Raw genomic sequence first — 15,235 nt, 5'->3', positions numbered from 1 at the left:
GTCTGCTGGTGCCCTGAGGTGTCCAGCTTGCGGATTCACGCCTGCACTCTGGAATTGCCCTGAGCTGTAAGGCAGGTCGCTGGCTGGCTGAGTGTCAGCCTGCCCCCCTGCCCCAGATGTGTGCTGAGGCTTCAGTTCCCTTCTGCTCCGCCGTGTAGTGGTCTGGTCTGTGACACTCACCCACGGCCGTGGCCTGCGGTTGGGTGGTAATGATGTTTAGACAGTCACCTGTCTGCTAGAGCTGGTCGGAATGAGCCCTGAGTGAATTCACTCTGAATGAATGTTCATTCACACTGAATGAACACAGAGTGGACTGTGTGCAAATAAAACTTTATTTATAAACAAGCGGACGCCGGGCCAGGTTTGGTTCAGGGGCTGTGTGCCATCCTGTGGTATTAAAGGCATCTTATGGTGCCTCTCAAGATAACAGGTGCTTTTCTCTCTCCTTCCAGGTGTGCGTGTTAGATCTGTGAAAACAAACACACACAGAAGAAAATATTATAGACACGAGAAGAGAATTCTAACGGACCAGCAGTGTACGTGTGGGGTGGTAGCACTATTCAGACACAGTTCCATCAGCTCCGAAACTGCACCAGCCTGAACTTAGGGAGTGTCCTTTGAGACCAAGTCATCCCTGGCTACCAGAGACTCTATTTTATTTTATTTTTTTGGTAACCTTCACCGAGAAGTTTAAAACGGAAAACACACATGCAAGTCCTATCAGAGGGGGAGGAAAGGAATGGTTTCCACCCGGAACATCCAGCCCCGTGGGAGTGCAAAGCCGCCAGCTTGACATGGTGCACAAATCGGTTTCCACCCAGAACAGGCTCCGATGGTTGAGAGGAATGAGCAAAAAAGGAAAGGCTGTGCCGAAATGAAAAGAAGAAGAAAAAATGCTGTGATAAACCAAGAGAGGAGGAAAAACTCCTCCCGTCAATGGGTTTTTTTGTTTTTTTTCCCTAAAAATTTGGTTGTTACAGTTAAACTCTCACAAGGACGTTCAAAAGACCAGTTTGTATGGATGAAATGGGTACCTTTGTAATCCCAACAGTTTCTATTTTCTAGAATCTTTGTCTCCATGGCTTCCCTATGGGCTGGAATCGTGTCGTCTTGGTTGGTGGGGTTGGGGGGTGGGGTAAGGGGCAGGCGTTGGGTCCGAGGTGGAAACTGTTCCTGGGTGTCTTGCTTCTTTGCTGTTGTTTCACCCACCACAGAGACAGCCCCTCTCTCTTGGATGGGGTGACAGTCTCTGACGACAGCTTTCTTGCCTGCATCTTCCCCTCCCCACCCCCCCCCACGCCCATCCTCCTCCCCACTACCTTCCCCCTCCCTCCCCCATGCCCCTACCCATCCGCCTCCCTCATACTCACCTCCCATCCTCCATCTCAAGGGCACTTCTGGTGCATAGTAAGTGCTTTACGTAAGAAGGCATGGCAAGGGGGACTTTTCACAGGAGGAGGAAGAAGAAAAAAAAACAGGACTTATAAGAGAACAAGCCCAGAGTAGTTTTGGAGAAGAAAAAAAAAGATATTTTTTATGCTAAAACAATTTTCAAATCATAAAATGGCCATTCAGACATGAGAGCTTTGTGTGCTTCATATTTAACAACAACAACAAAAAAAAAAAAGAAAGCAAGATATCTTTAGGAAGAGACGGGTAGAAGAGTCCCTTCACTTTCAGTTTGGTGGAAGGCAGCGAGGGGACTCTGGGTGGGCAGCTCTGGGGTTGGCCTCGGGGCTGGTCTGTGTGGCTGGAGCTGAAGACCCCAGCCCCTTTTCTGCTCCAGGAAGACCTAGGCGTTGTTTTGTTTTCTTTTCCTGCTGCGCCCTACCATAGCCGTGGACAAGGGGATGCCCTGGAACCCAAGAAGCATTCCCAGAACCAGCATCAGTGAAAGGGAGTCGACAGAACTGCCCCGCTCCACACCACCAATGCTGCCTAGTTCAAGACTCGGGGCCACAGGTGGGCCCCCACCCCAAAACCAGGAGCAGTTTGGCCAAGTCCCTCCAGGGATGACCAACCAGAGGGGCCTCTGGGACCTCATGGGCTTTCCCAGCAACAGAAGCAATCTGGGAGAGCTTTTCAGCCCTGGGGAGGGGGGGGTGAATTTACAGATGTAGGGTGTCTTCACAGGTCATCTTCACAGTTTGCTTTCTCTGGCAGCAGATCAGGGGAAAAGAATTGTCCTTTTTTTTTTTTTTTTTAAGCAAATCTTTTTACTGTTTAAAAAAATAAAATTCAAACATGGCTTTGTGTGTCCCTAGGAGAGTTTTCCTTTCCCTTGGATCAGGTGATCTTTGTACTTAGCAGTTGTCTTGACCCGATGCTGACCCAGCTTATAAATTAGCAGCGGGGCCTCTGGGCTTATCTGTTTCCCCCCTAGCCAGCAGTGGGGCTGGCCGTGGGTGGGTAGGTTGCAGCACTTTTCTGTCCCAGCAACCAGCCCAGATGGTATATGGAGTGTGCTGGTATCTGTCCGTGGACCCAAAAGCCAACTGCAGGGCATGGCCAGGCCTTTGTGCAGAAGGTGGATTGTCCCAGAAGCGGCCCCAAAGCCAGAGTGCATTCATCTCTCTCAGTACATTAACGAGTCTCCGTGGATCTGAGAGGTTTTCAAACCGCCCCGCCACCCCCAAAGGTACAAGACCAAAAGGCACTCTGTTCAGGCGTCGGGCGTGTTATTCAGGCTCTGCTGTATCTAAACGCTTAACCTTTCAGAAGAAGGTCAGTGTTCGGTTGGAGTCTCCACTCCCACCTTTGAAGACATCAGACGCCCTCAGGGGTCCGCGGATAATCACTGCTCCCCCACCACCCCCTAAATGACTAACTTTGAGATGCAGTTTGCAGAGGGCTAGTTGAACACCATATCTGTACCCCTCCCCGAGTAAAAACGTGGCACTCTCCACACAGCATCAGCTGTCCGGGTTCAGGACGCAATTTGCGTTTGATGAGCCAAATGCTGCTGGAGGGTGGTGATGGTGGGATTCAGTATAAAAGGTTCAGGAGAGGATCATCACGGGGGAGGTCAGTACGCAGGGTCTCCCAAGTGTTGACATTGGCCTCGTGGTGAAGCTGAACCAGTCTGGAAGTTGCCGGTTTGGAGCCAGTGGGAGGTCAAGGACGCGGACTGGATACCAGGCGCGGCGATGATGTGACGCTGCTGAGATAGGCAGAACTGCCGGTGTACCATCGGGGAAGAGGCCCCGGGGTGGGGACCACGAGGAGGAGGCAGCCAGCATCCCTGGAAGCCATGCCTACCCTGAGTCACCCCCGCTGTGCCTCCTGGCACTGCTCGGTGGGAACATGGCCTCGGCAGTGCAAGCAGCTTCTAGACGTCGTGCAGAGCGCTTCGCGGTCCTCAGTGCCTGGATGGGACCTTGGTGCTGAAAGCAGAGAATAACGCACAGAACAATCCCCGGAATCGTCCGCCGTGCCGGGGTGCTCGTCCAATGTGCACACACGCATGCAAGCCCCCAGAAGCGCATCCGATGCCAATGGACGGCTACAGAACCGCAATGTTCACTTTGTCTTTCTGAAAAGAGATCTCGGAGCCAAGCGAAGTGCACTTTGTCGGGACTAAGGGTCTACTTATTTTCCTGTTTTTTCTTCTCTTTTTTTTAATCTTTCCACCCACTTTTTGTTGTCAGAGTTTCTTTTTTCCCGATCGTGTTTCCCATACAAAGCAGAGTGTCTCCCTCCCTCCGCTCCCCGAGGTTTGTGAATTTCTGGCTTCTGCGGTTTTTATTGTCTGTGTCAGACGAGCAGCCAGATGTCCTGTCCGCATCTTCCAGCTTCTGTTCCATCCACACAGCCCCCACCTGCTGCCCCGTTCCGTTCTATCCCCCTATCCCCCACAACAACCCTCACCCTCACGCGCTCCTGGAAAGAGAATCACGATGTGTGTGTGTGTGTGTGTGTGTGTGTGTGTGTGTGTGCGTGTGTGTGTATGTGTGTGTGATGGCTCATTTGTTCCAAGAGAGAATCAACAGACCACATTCGGTTGGCTCGAATAAATTGCTCTATTTTGATAGAGAACTTTCCGTGTGTGCTTTCTTCTTCGTCTGGGGCAGCATCTCTGGGGGGCCCATGCTGATGGCTCTGCTGAGTCAAGTCCCCAAGCTCTTGTGGTTTTTTTCTCCAGGAGAGATGGGCCCGGGCCGGGGCTGCTTTTACAACTGACTGGTTGTAAACCAGGTGAAGAGACCAGAGGGGTGTAGACACATTAGGATGTGAAAGGCGAGCATGCTTTTTTTGTTTTTGTAACTAGTTTCTCTCTCGTTAGTTTGTTTCAGGCTGGCTGTTTTAGAAAATCTTAAAGCAGATGGATGTTCTGTCGGCAGAATTGGGTCACTGGCAGTTTTTGAGTTCCACAATGAATAGACTTAGAAGAACCTAAAGTCATAGGGATGGCTGGTGACTGCAGGCAGACACGTGCAGACGGTGACTGGTTCCCTTTATGCAGCTGTAATCCATAAACAGAAGCCACATTGTCACTTTGACGCGATGTCCGCCCCACCCCCAGTGACAGGCAGCAGGGAACTGACACAGAGGCAGCCAGACGGGCTGCATCTGCCATGCATGTGAGTCACCCCAAAGAGCCTCCAGCCACAAGCTGATCCTGTGTGGGAATCGCACAGGACCTGGGCTGTTGCTTCTGCCCCAGTGTCGCCGGGGTGCAGACCTGCCTGATTCTAAATTTCTCTCTCTCTCTGTTTTTTTTTTTTTCCTTGTAATAATTACCGAGCTGACCGAGCATGCTCCCACGTGGCAGAACTGGGGTGAGGCTCTGAGCACTCTCGAGCCCTTCTGCTGAAGAGTCTGGGGTGACCCGTGTCATGAACCCACCAGGGTACAGGTTGTGTGGCAGGACTTAAGCACCGGTCAATGAGGGTGGTGGAACTCGGAATTCTGTAGCTGTAGCCACGGATGCTGGTAGATTGGTCACAGCTTCAAGGAGGTCCCTTTGTGCTGTGATGGAAACTGGGTTGAGACCAGATGGCCCGAGCTTTTACCTAAGTATCATCTCTGTGGAATCCTTTGCTGCACTGATTCTAAAAATATTTGCCCTTTGAGACCCCTCCCGTCCCCAATTTGTTTTGGGAATCTGAGTTTCCACTCACAGAGCAGAGAGCTTGTTTTTTTTTTCAGGGGCCCACATCTGGGTGATGTTCCTTAAAGGTCTTTGGGGTGTTCTTCATACTCACGGGAAGGTTTCTGTACCCGTATGGGCACTGGTCTTGGTCACTGTTGGTGATGGGAGCCTGCAAATCACTAGTTTACATGCATGAGAAGGTGCGGGCAGCAGATAATGGACCTTTACAAAAGGCTCCGAATTGCATGGAATTTTCGTTTTTTATCCCACAGCCTAGCTCCCTTTTTCTGCAAAGTGTCTTCATCCACACACAAGGTAAGCAAAGTGAAGATATAGGTCCACCTGGAGAGCCACATGGGAAGTCGAGGGGAGGGAGGCTCCACAGGGGTCGGGGCAGGTAGGGACTGTTAGAAGTGTTACCTTCCCCTGAACCTTGAAGTTAATAATAACTCTGGAGCATGGGAGCTCCTATAAAGAGAAACACTTATGCTTGAGCCGAGTTACTGAGAGAAACTCCACCAAAAGCATGATTGTGAGTGAGAAGGTGGGGAATCTGCAGTAGGGCAATGAGTAGGCTCATTTGAACACTTGGCAAGGCTATGGTTTTTCCGTTGGTCATGTGTGGATGTGAGAGTTGGACTATAAAGAAACTTGACCAGTGAAGAATTGATGCTTTTGAACTGTGGTGTTGGAGAAGACTCTTGAGAGTTCCTTGGACTGCAAGGAGACCCAACCAGTCCATCCTCAAGGAGATCAGTCCTGGGTGTTCATTGGAAGGACTGATGTTGCAGCTGAAATTCCAATCTTTTGGCCACCTGATGCGAAGAGCTGACTCACTGGAAAAGACCCTGATGCTGGGAAAGATTGAGGGCAGGAGGAGAAGGGGCTGACAGAAGATGAGATGGTTGGATGGTGTCACCGACTCAATGGACATGAGTTTGGGCGGACTCCGGGAGTTGGTGATGGACAGGGAGGCCTGGTGTGCTGCAGTCTGTGGGGCCGCAAAGAGTCGGACACGACTGAGCGACTGAACTGAACTGAAAGTGAAACCCTTTGTCGCTTCAGTCATGTCTGACTCTGCTACTGTGTGTAGCCCACCAGGCTCCTCTGTCCATGGAATTCTCCAGGCAAGAATACTGGAGTGGGTTGCCATTTCCTTCTCCAGGGGATCTTCCCGACCCAGGGATTTAACCCAGGTCTTCTGCATTGCAGGCAGATTCTTTACCAGCTGAGCCACTGGACTCTGGCTAACGAAAGCCAGAATGATTGAGGAGTATACTAAGCAGCTCTGAGGTATCCCAGGCATGGGGGCAGGACAGACAGAAGCAGCCAGAGCCGGGCACAGAATCGGGCCCATGCAGGTAACACACACAGCACTGGGGAGCTGCCCACACCTCAATGCCAGATGCTGGGCTGGCCCCTAGGAATTCACCCAGGCTGCCTTCCAAAGCAGACGTTCCAGCTGCCAACCCCTTCCCGGAATTGCTTCCGCACAGCCCATTGCCTTGTGCATCAGCTTCCAACGTTGAATTGGGGCATGAGTCTCCTCAGCCGCGCCAGGCCCATCTGAGACACGCTCTAGCTGCAAGGGAGCCTGGGAAAGCCAGCAGCTAGCATCTTTGCTCTAGAGTTGGGTTGGGGCTGTGTCTCGCTCGGCAGGAGGAACCCTCAGAGGAGAGCCGTCAGGGCTTCTGATGATTTTGGCAGACTGGATATCAATACAGAGGTTAAGAACTCAGAAAAGCTCAAAAGTCCTTTTTACTGCTGCTGGGCATCTTGGGTCCAGGTGGCTGTGACATCATAACAAGGGCAGCTTTAGGAGCTTGCAGCCCTGGGTACCACGGTCATGGTCATGGGATGCCCTGAATCCCCTCTGTGGCCCTAGGACTCCAAAAGCACAAATCCAGCAGCTGCCTGGACAGCTTTCCTGAAGCAAGACAGATTTCTGATCTTGATGTGAATGAGGGTCACATGGCAAAACTGAGGAAATGGTGTGTGCTTGTGCCATAGAGTTATCTAGGTGGCTTGTGTCTCCTGTGTGTAGTATGTACAATATTTTCATCCCCCAAAACGTATATGCACGTGTGTGTTTATAATACATAAAGTCTGTAAACAGACAGTCCTCCACACTGCCCCGCAAATGTAGACCAAGCAGATGTGGAGGACATCTGTGGATTTTGGTTTCCATGGGGGTCCCAGAACAAACCTCTCATGGATACCAAAGGACAACTTTATGTTATTATATATTTAAGATTATGGAATGATGGAAATGTTGGCAATGATCTGAGCATAGTCAGGTCCTAAGCCCATGTAACCAAAGCTACGGTTTTTCACATAGTCATGTGTGGATGTGAAAGTTGGGCCATAAAGAAGGGTGAGTGCCCAAGAATTGATGCTTTTGAACTGTGGTGTTGGAGAAGACTTGGGCTGCCAGGAGATCCAACCAGTCCATCCTAAAGGAAATCAGTCCTGAATATTGAATGGAAGGAGTTATGCTGAAGCTCCAATACTTTGGACACCTGATGCGAAGAACTGACTCCTTGGAAAAGACCCTGATGCTGGGAAAGGTTGAAGGCGGGAGGAGAAGGGGACAACAGAGGATGAGATGGTTGGATGGCATCACCAGCTCGATGGACATGCCTTTGAGCAAGCTCCGGGAGCTGGTGGTGGACAGGGAGGCCTGGCGTGCTGCAGTCTATGGGGTCGCAAAGAGTCTGACATGCTGAGGGACTGAACTGAACTGAACGGAAGCCTGTATCAAGACAGGCAGAACGAGCCCTGTTTAACGCATGCAGAATTTTGGAGAATAGTCAAGGAAGAGAAGAGAGAGCCTCAGGGAGGTAAATGCCTGGAGAAGCCTGAGATACACGAAGACGCTATGATTACGACCAAATAAAAGCAAGTGTGTGCCTGTAGCGTCTCCACGACCACCACACGAAACCCTACCGTGGCCTGCGGGGGGAGAGGCACTCACAGAGTCCTCTTGGGGCACGTTGAAGATGAGTCCGGGGGGTTCTAGGTCGGAATAGGTCACACCAAGAGTGATGAGCCCTCAGAGAGCAGAGGAATTTAGAAAATGGGGGATGGGGGAAGGGCTCACGTCCACGGCCATGGACCCTGCAGCCACATCTCAGGAGAGTCCAGGTTGCCCATCGAGATGGTGGGAGCAGCCGTTTTACTGGAGCAGAGAACCCGCTCCTCCTGGAGACCAGGCAGTCAGTTCAGTTCAGTCGCTCAGTCGTGTCCAACTCTGTGTGACCCCGTGGACTGCAGCACAGCAGGCTTCCCCATCCATCACCAACTCCTAGAGCTTGCTCAAACTCATGTCTGTTGAGTCAGTGATCCCATCCAATCATCTCATCCTCTGTCGTCCCCTTCTCTTCCCACCTTGTCTTTCTCAGCATCTGGGTCTTTTCAAGTGAGTCAGCTCTTCGCACCAGGTGGCCAAAGGATTGGAGCTTCAGCTTCAGCATCAGTCCTTCCGATGAATATTCAGGACTGATTTAGGACTTTAGGATGGACTGGCTGGATCTCCTTGCAGTCCAAGGGACTCTCAAGAGTCTTCTCCAACACCGCAGGTCAAAAGCATCTCCTCAATTTTCTTTATAGTCCCACTCTCCCATTCACCCCTGACTACTGGAAAAACCATAACTTTGACTAGACGGACCTTTGTCAGTAAAGTAATGTCTCTGCTTTTTAATATGCTGTCTAGGTTGGCCATAACTTTCCTTCCAAGGAGTAAGCATCTTTTAATTTCATGGCTGCAGTCACTGTCTGCAGTGATTTTGGAGTCCCCAAAAATAGACTGCCACTCTTTCCCCATCTATTTGCCATGAAGTGCTGGGACCGGATGCCATGATCTTAGTTTTCTGAATGTTGAGTCTTAAGCCAAGTGTTTCACTCTCCTCTTTCACTTTCATCAAGAGGCTCTTTAGTTCACTTTCTGCCATATGGGTGCTGTCATCTGCATATCTGAGGTTATTGATATTTCTCCTAGCAATCTTGATTCCAGCTGGTGCTTCTTCCAGCCCGGCGTTCCTCATGATGTACTCTGCATATAAGTTAAATAAGCAGGGTGACAGTATACAGCCTTGATGTACTCCGTTCCCTGTTTAGAGCCAGTCTGTTGTCCCATGTCCAGTTCTAACTGTTGCTTCCTGATCTGCATATAGATTTCTCCAGAGGTAGGTCAGGTGGTCTGATATTCCCATCTCTAAGAATTTTCCTGAGTTTGTTGTGGTCCACACAGTCAAAGGCTTTGGCATAGTCAATAAAGAAAGAAGTGGATGTTTTCCTGGAACTCTCTTGCTTTTCTGATAATCCAGCAGATGCTGGCAATTTGATCTCTGGTTCCTCAACCTTTTCTAAATCCAGCTTAAACATCTGGAAGTTCACGGATCATGTACTTTTGAAGCCTGGCTTGGAGAATTTCGAGCATTACTTTACTAGCGTGTGAGATGGATGCAATTGTGCAGGAGTTTGAACATTCTTTGGCATTGCCTTTCTTTGGGATTGGAATGAAAACTGACCTTTTCCAGTCCTGTGGCCAGTGGTGAGATTTCTAGATTTGCCGTCATATTAAGTGCAGCACTTTCACAGCATCATCTTTGGGATCTGAAATAGCTCAACTGGAATTCCATCACCTCCACTAGCTTTGTTCGTCATGATGCTTCCTGAAGCCCACATGACTTCGCATTCAAGAATGTCTGGCTCTAGGTTGGTGATCACACCATCATGATTATTTGTGTGATGAAGCTTTTTCTTATATAGTTCTTCTGGGTATTCTTGACACCTCTTCTTAACATCTTCTGCTCCTGTTAGGACCATACCACTTCTGTCCTTTATTGAGCCCATCTTTGCGTGAAATGTTCCCTTGGTATCTCTAATTTTCTTGAAGAGATCTCTAGTCTTTCCCATTCTATTGTTTTCCTCTATTTCTTTGCACTGATCCCTGAGGACGGCTTTCTTGATGTTCTTTGGAACTCTGCATCCAGCCTGTGTTACAGGTCCCAGGCTTTTTGCAATGAGGACGGAGTGCTCCTGCCCCCTGCTGGAAGCTTGTGCTTACTACACCCAGGCAGTTTTTCAGCAAGAACAGAGCGCTCCTGCCCCCTGCTGGATCCTTGAGCTTACTACGCCCATGCTTTCTGCATAGAAGACAGAGCATTCCTGACCCTGCTGGCCGCTTGTGCTTACTACTCCCAGGTTTTTGGCATAGAAGAGGGAGCATTCCTGCCCCCTGCTGGACGTTTGTGCTTACTACTCCCGGGCTTTTGGCATAGAAGACAGACCGCTCCTGCCCCCTGCTGAACGCTTGTGTTTACTATTCCCAGGCTTTTTTTTTTTTCTTTTTTTTCCCCCCGGATTTATTTTTATTATACTCCCAGACGTTTTGCAGAGAAGACAGAACGCTCCTGCCCCCTGCAGAATGCTTGTGCTACCTACTCTCAGGCTTTTTGCATAGAAGCCAGAGCATTCCTTCCCCCAAACTTATGCTTGTGCTTACTACTCCTGGGCTTTTGGCATAGAAGACAGAGCGCTCCTGCCCCTGCTGGACGCTTGTGTTAACTACCCCCAGGCTTTTTTTTCTTCCTTTTTTTCCCCCCATTTTTTTTATAATGCTCCCAGGTTTTGACAGAGACCACAGAGCGCTCCGCCCCCTGCTGGATGCTCGTGTTTACTACTCCCAGGTTTTTTGTAGAGAAGGCGGAGCGCTCCTGCCCCCTGCTGGAAACTTGTGCTTACTATTCCCAGGCGTTTTTACAGCAAGAACAGAGTGCTCCTGCCCCCTGCTGGACACTGTGTTTAGTACTCCCAGGCTTTTTGCATAGAAGACAGAGCATTCATGACCCCTGCTGGACGATTGTGTTCACTACTCCCAGGCTATTTTCGGAGAAGGCAGAGCACTCCTGCCCCCTGTTGGAAACTTCTGTTTACTAATCCCAGGCTTTTCACATAGCAGACAGAGCGCTCCTGCCCCCTGCTGGACGCTTGTGTTTACTACTCCCAGGCTTTTTTCGCAGAAGGCAGAGCACTCCTGCCCCCTGTTGGAAGCTTGGTTTCTCTCATCCCAGGCATTTCACAGAGCAGACAGAGCACTCCTGCCCCCTGTTGGATGCTTGTGTTTAGTACTGCCAGGCTTTCTGCATAGATGACAGAGCATTACTGCCCCCTCCTGGAAACTTCTGTTTACTACTCCCAGGCTTTCATTTCTTTCCTTTTTTTTTTTTTCAACCTTTGGCTCTCTTGCAGAATGAAGTCAACGCCATCAAATGGGATCCCTCTGGCATGTTGCAGGCCTCTTGCTCTGATGACATCACATTGAAGGTAAGGCTGGAATGACCCTAGTTGACCCCCAGAGCCTCCACACTGTCTTCAGTCCCAGTGCTGCTCCTGCAGCTGACAGTTGTGTCGTGAGCTTCCTTAATGTCTCTGTCATCTTTTGTCTTGGCAAACGGCGTCCCGCTTGCCCCGTCAATGAAGCCCTGTTTATCGGCCACAGTCCCGCGGAACTTCCTTTTGTTCCCGAGGCCTTTCTCCCATCCAAGTACTAACTAGACCCAACCGGACCCTGCCTAGCTTCTGAGATCAGACTAGGGTAGTATGGACCGCCCCCTCCCCCCGTCCCCGCCCTCGCCCCCGCCCCCGGCCTTTCTCACGGGCGCCCCCTGGTGGTCAGCAGACGCCTCTGTCTGTGAAGCACCTGCCCTTTGTCAGCCGCCCACCCCGCTGGCCCTGAGCTTCCCAGAGACAAGAGAAACCTCTGCAATGCTCCAGGCAGGAGCCGTGACCAACTCCCCACACCCCGGTGGGAGAATCAGCCTTTGCTCACTGCGATCCCGTTGTGTGCCCTAGATCTGGAGTATGAAGCAGGAAACGTGTGTCCACGACCTTCAGGCGCACAGCAAAGTGATATACACCGTCAAGCGGAGACCCACCAGTCCAGCCACCACAACCCCAACTCCAGCATCATGCTGGCAAGGTAATGGACAGACAGCCCGCAACCCAGTCTCAGTTGCCGAAAGCTCCCTTGATTGCTGAGGCTGTGCCAGCCACGCAGCCAGTAAAAGTCACTCACGTCCCCAAGAGACCAAGAGATGCTGTCAGGGTGTCTTACAAACGTGTTTATGCCCTCAGATGCTAAAGAGTCTGCCTATAATGCAGGAGACTTGGGTCCGATCCCTGGGTTGGGAAGATTCCCCTGGAGAAGGAAATGGCAACCCACTCCAGTATTTTTGCATGGAGAATCCCATGGACAGAGGAGCCTGGTGGGCTACAGTCTGTGGGGTCACAGAGAGTTGGACACAACTGAGCGACTCACACTCAAAGTTACTTAGAAACCAACTAAGTCAACTGGAGAGACCGCTCACTGTGCAAGGGCTGCGAGATAGAGCTTATCACGTCATGGCTAAGTTGGGATGAACATGCTTTTAACCTTGAGGCTGGAGGAAGGAATCACGTACCTCCAGTCTCTCGGCACTTTGCTCTGATGAAGCTTTTTACTACAACTGAAAAAAGGAAACAATTTAGCTTGGACTTCACGCTTCGTCGGGCTTCCCTGATAGCTCAGTTGGTAAAGAATCCACCTGCAATGCAGGAGACCCTGGTGCGATTCCTGGGTCAGGAAGATCCCCTGGAGAAGGGAAAGGCTATCAACTCTAGTATTCTGGCCTGGAGAATCCCATGGACTGTGTAGTCCATGGGGTCCCAAACAGTCAGACACGACTGAGCGACTTTAACTTCGGGCTTGGTTTACTTGGCCCAACTTGGCTGCAGCTGGGAAGAATGTTGAATGCTGATCAAAGGTCCCCCAGCCGATACCAGATCCAGGCTAACTGTTCATCCTGGCTGTCCCTTGCTTTTTTGCCACCAGGGACCAGCTTTGTGGAAAATCACTTTCCCAAGGTTTCAGGATGATTGAAGCGCACTACATTTACTGTGCCCTTTATTGCTGTTATGATTGCATCTGCTTCAGCTCGGATCATCAGGCATCAGATCGCAGGGGATGGGGACCCCTGGTATAGGCAGTAAACCCCCTTAGAGGCCAGCATTGGAGGCAGAGGACTAGTCAGTCAGTGATACGCCAGAAGGGAGCAGAGTGGTTAGACGTTCACAAAAGGTCATCACTGAGGCTGCGTTCTGCAGTCTTGTGTGTTCCTGGTCCTGGTCCGACGTCACGCAGGATACAATGTTGCACTCCCAATAGGGTATTTTAGTAAGAACCTTGAGGGACACAAGCTAAAGATATTCCAAGTGAAGGAAGGATACCCTGAGGCTTCTAGAAACCATGATCCCACGAAGTGTGGGTGTGTCTGGCCTGGGAAAGACAGGACTTGGGAGGAAGCAGCAGTGGGGTTTTTTTCTGCGTATTTGCCGAGAATGGTGTGGTGGGGAGGAGTGGCCGGTGGCCCAGCCTTACTGTAAGTTAGAGGTAGCCCCCCTCCACTTGTCTTTGTCCCATAACAGTGGGATGAACAGTCTGTTACTGAAAGTGCATGACCCAAGGCCATCTCTCAGAAAACACAGAAAGGAATTGTTGCATCAGCTGAAAAGCTGATCCAGAAAAACATGAGAGGTGTTATCCTCTCATTGCCAGTCACAGTCCTCAAATCCACTGAAAGGTCTAGGAACAAAACAGTGTCTTTTGTTTTGCGTTGTTTTGTTTCTGAATCACATGGTACCCGTGACGGGCGTAAGTGAGGCTTCTAGACAACCAAGCATAAAGAGATAGATGTAAGTCCCAGAAGAGGGAAGAAATGCTGAGAGAAACAGCTTTGTGGTGGGTGGGCTTCCCAGCTGGCGCTAGTGGTCAAGAAGCCGCCTGCCAGTGCTGAAGATGTAAGAGACATGGGTTCGATCCCTGGGTCAGGAAGACACCCTGGAGGAGTGCACGGCAACCCACTGCAGTGTTCTTGCCTGGAGAATCCCAAGGACAGAGGAGCCTAGCAGGCTGCAATCCATGGGGTCACAAAGAGTCAGACATGAATGGGACAACTTGGCACACATATGCACCTGCTCTTCTTTCAGATTTAGACGCAACTCAAATTTCCAGCTCCCGGGAGTGTGATTATATATTTGGATCCGATTATATTTTAATACCCGTGGAGCTAATATTTGTGTTCGCTCACTTAGCTATTTCCCCAAATATGGCTCTCAGCTCTATTTTTGGCATTGTTTCCAGTGGCAGTGATAACATGTGTTGTTAGTGGTGGGACCGTTTTACAAAATGTCCGAAGATGTAACGTTCGTGTCTCAGAGACGTGCAGAAATAAATGAGTGTGGTTCTCAATTTGTTCCCCTGACAACGGCACCCAAAAATAGAAAGAGATTTATTGCGTGACTTTTTTTTAAAATTTATTCTAAATGGAAATGCAACACTTTACGAGGTTGTGGTGATGGTTTTTGGCATAACTCAGCACGAGGTGGCCACAGGCATGCCTGTGTCCCCTCCCTGGACCATGGCTCTGTGCTCAGTGCATCTTGAGTCATGTTCTAGAAGAGGAAGAGGTACCCATTTACAATCTCTGAAAGGTTCAGAGTCTGCGCAGGAGAGCCACTCTTTTACTGTGAGAGTCGCATCCTCGGGAGACTGGTGGGAAACTGCTGGCAGCTGTGGTGAGCTTTTCTGAACCCACGGGCATCTTTGGGGACCTCTGTGTCCTTCCAGCACGGCATTCGATTCTACCCTCCGACTCTGGGACATGGAGCGGGTCGTGTGCATCCACACGCTCACCTAGCACCAGGAGCCCGTCTACAGTGTGGCCTTCAGCCCCGACGGGACGTACGTGGCCAGCGTCTCCTTCGACAAGTGCACGCACATCTAGAACACTCAGGTCAGCCCCCTGCATTCCTGCCGCCTAGGTCTCCCCCCTCCCCAGCCCCACACCCAACACAGTCAAGTTCTCACTGACCCGTGGGCTTCCCTGGTGCCTCAGTTGGTAAAGAATCCGCCTGCAATGCGGGAGACTCGCGTTCGATCCCTGGGTCGGGAAGATTCTCCTGGAGAAAGAAACGGAAACCCACTCCAGTGTTCTCGCCTGAAGAACCCCATGGACAAAGGAGCCTGGCAGGCTACAGTCCGTGGGGTTGCCAAGAGTCGGACAGGACTGAGCGACTGACGCTTTGATTTCACTTCTTTGTGAC

This window comes from Dama dama, chromosome Y, assembly GCF_033118175.1.
Source record: "Dama dama isolate Ldn47 chromosome Y, ASM3311817v1, whole genome shotgun sequence".
In the NCBI taxonomy this organism is placed as follows: Eukaryota; Metazoa; Chordata; class Mammalia; order Artiodactyla; family Cervidae; genus Dama; species Dama dama.
This window is presented reverse-complemented; position numbering follows the sequence as displayed.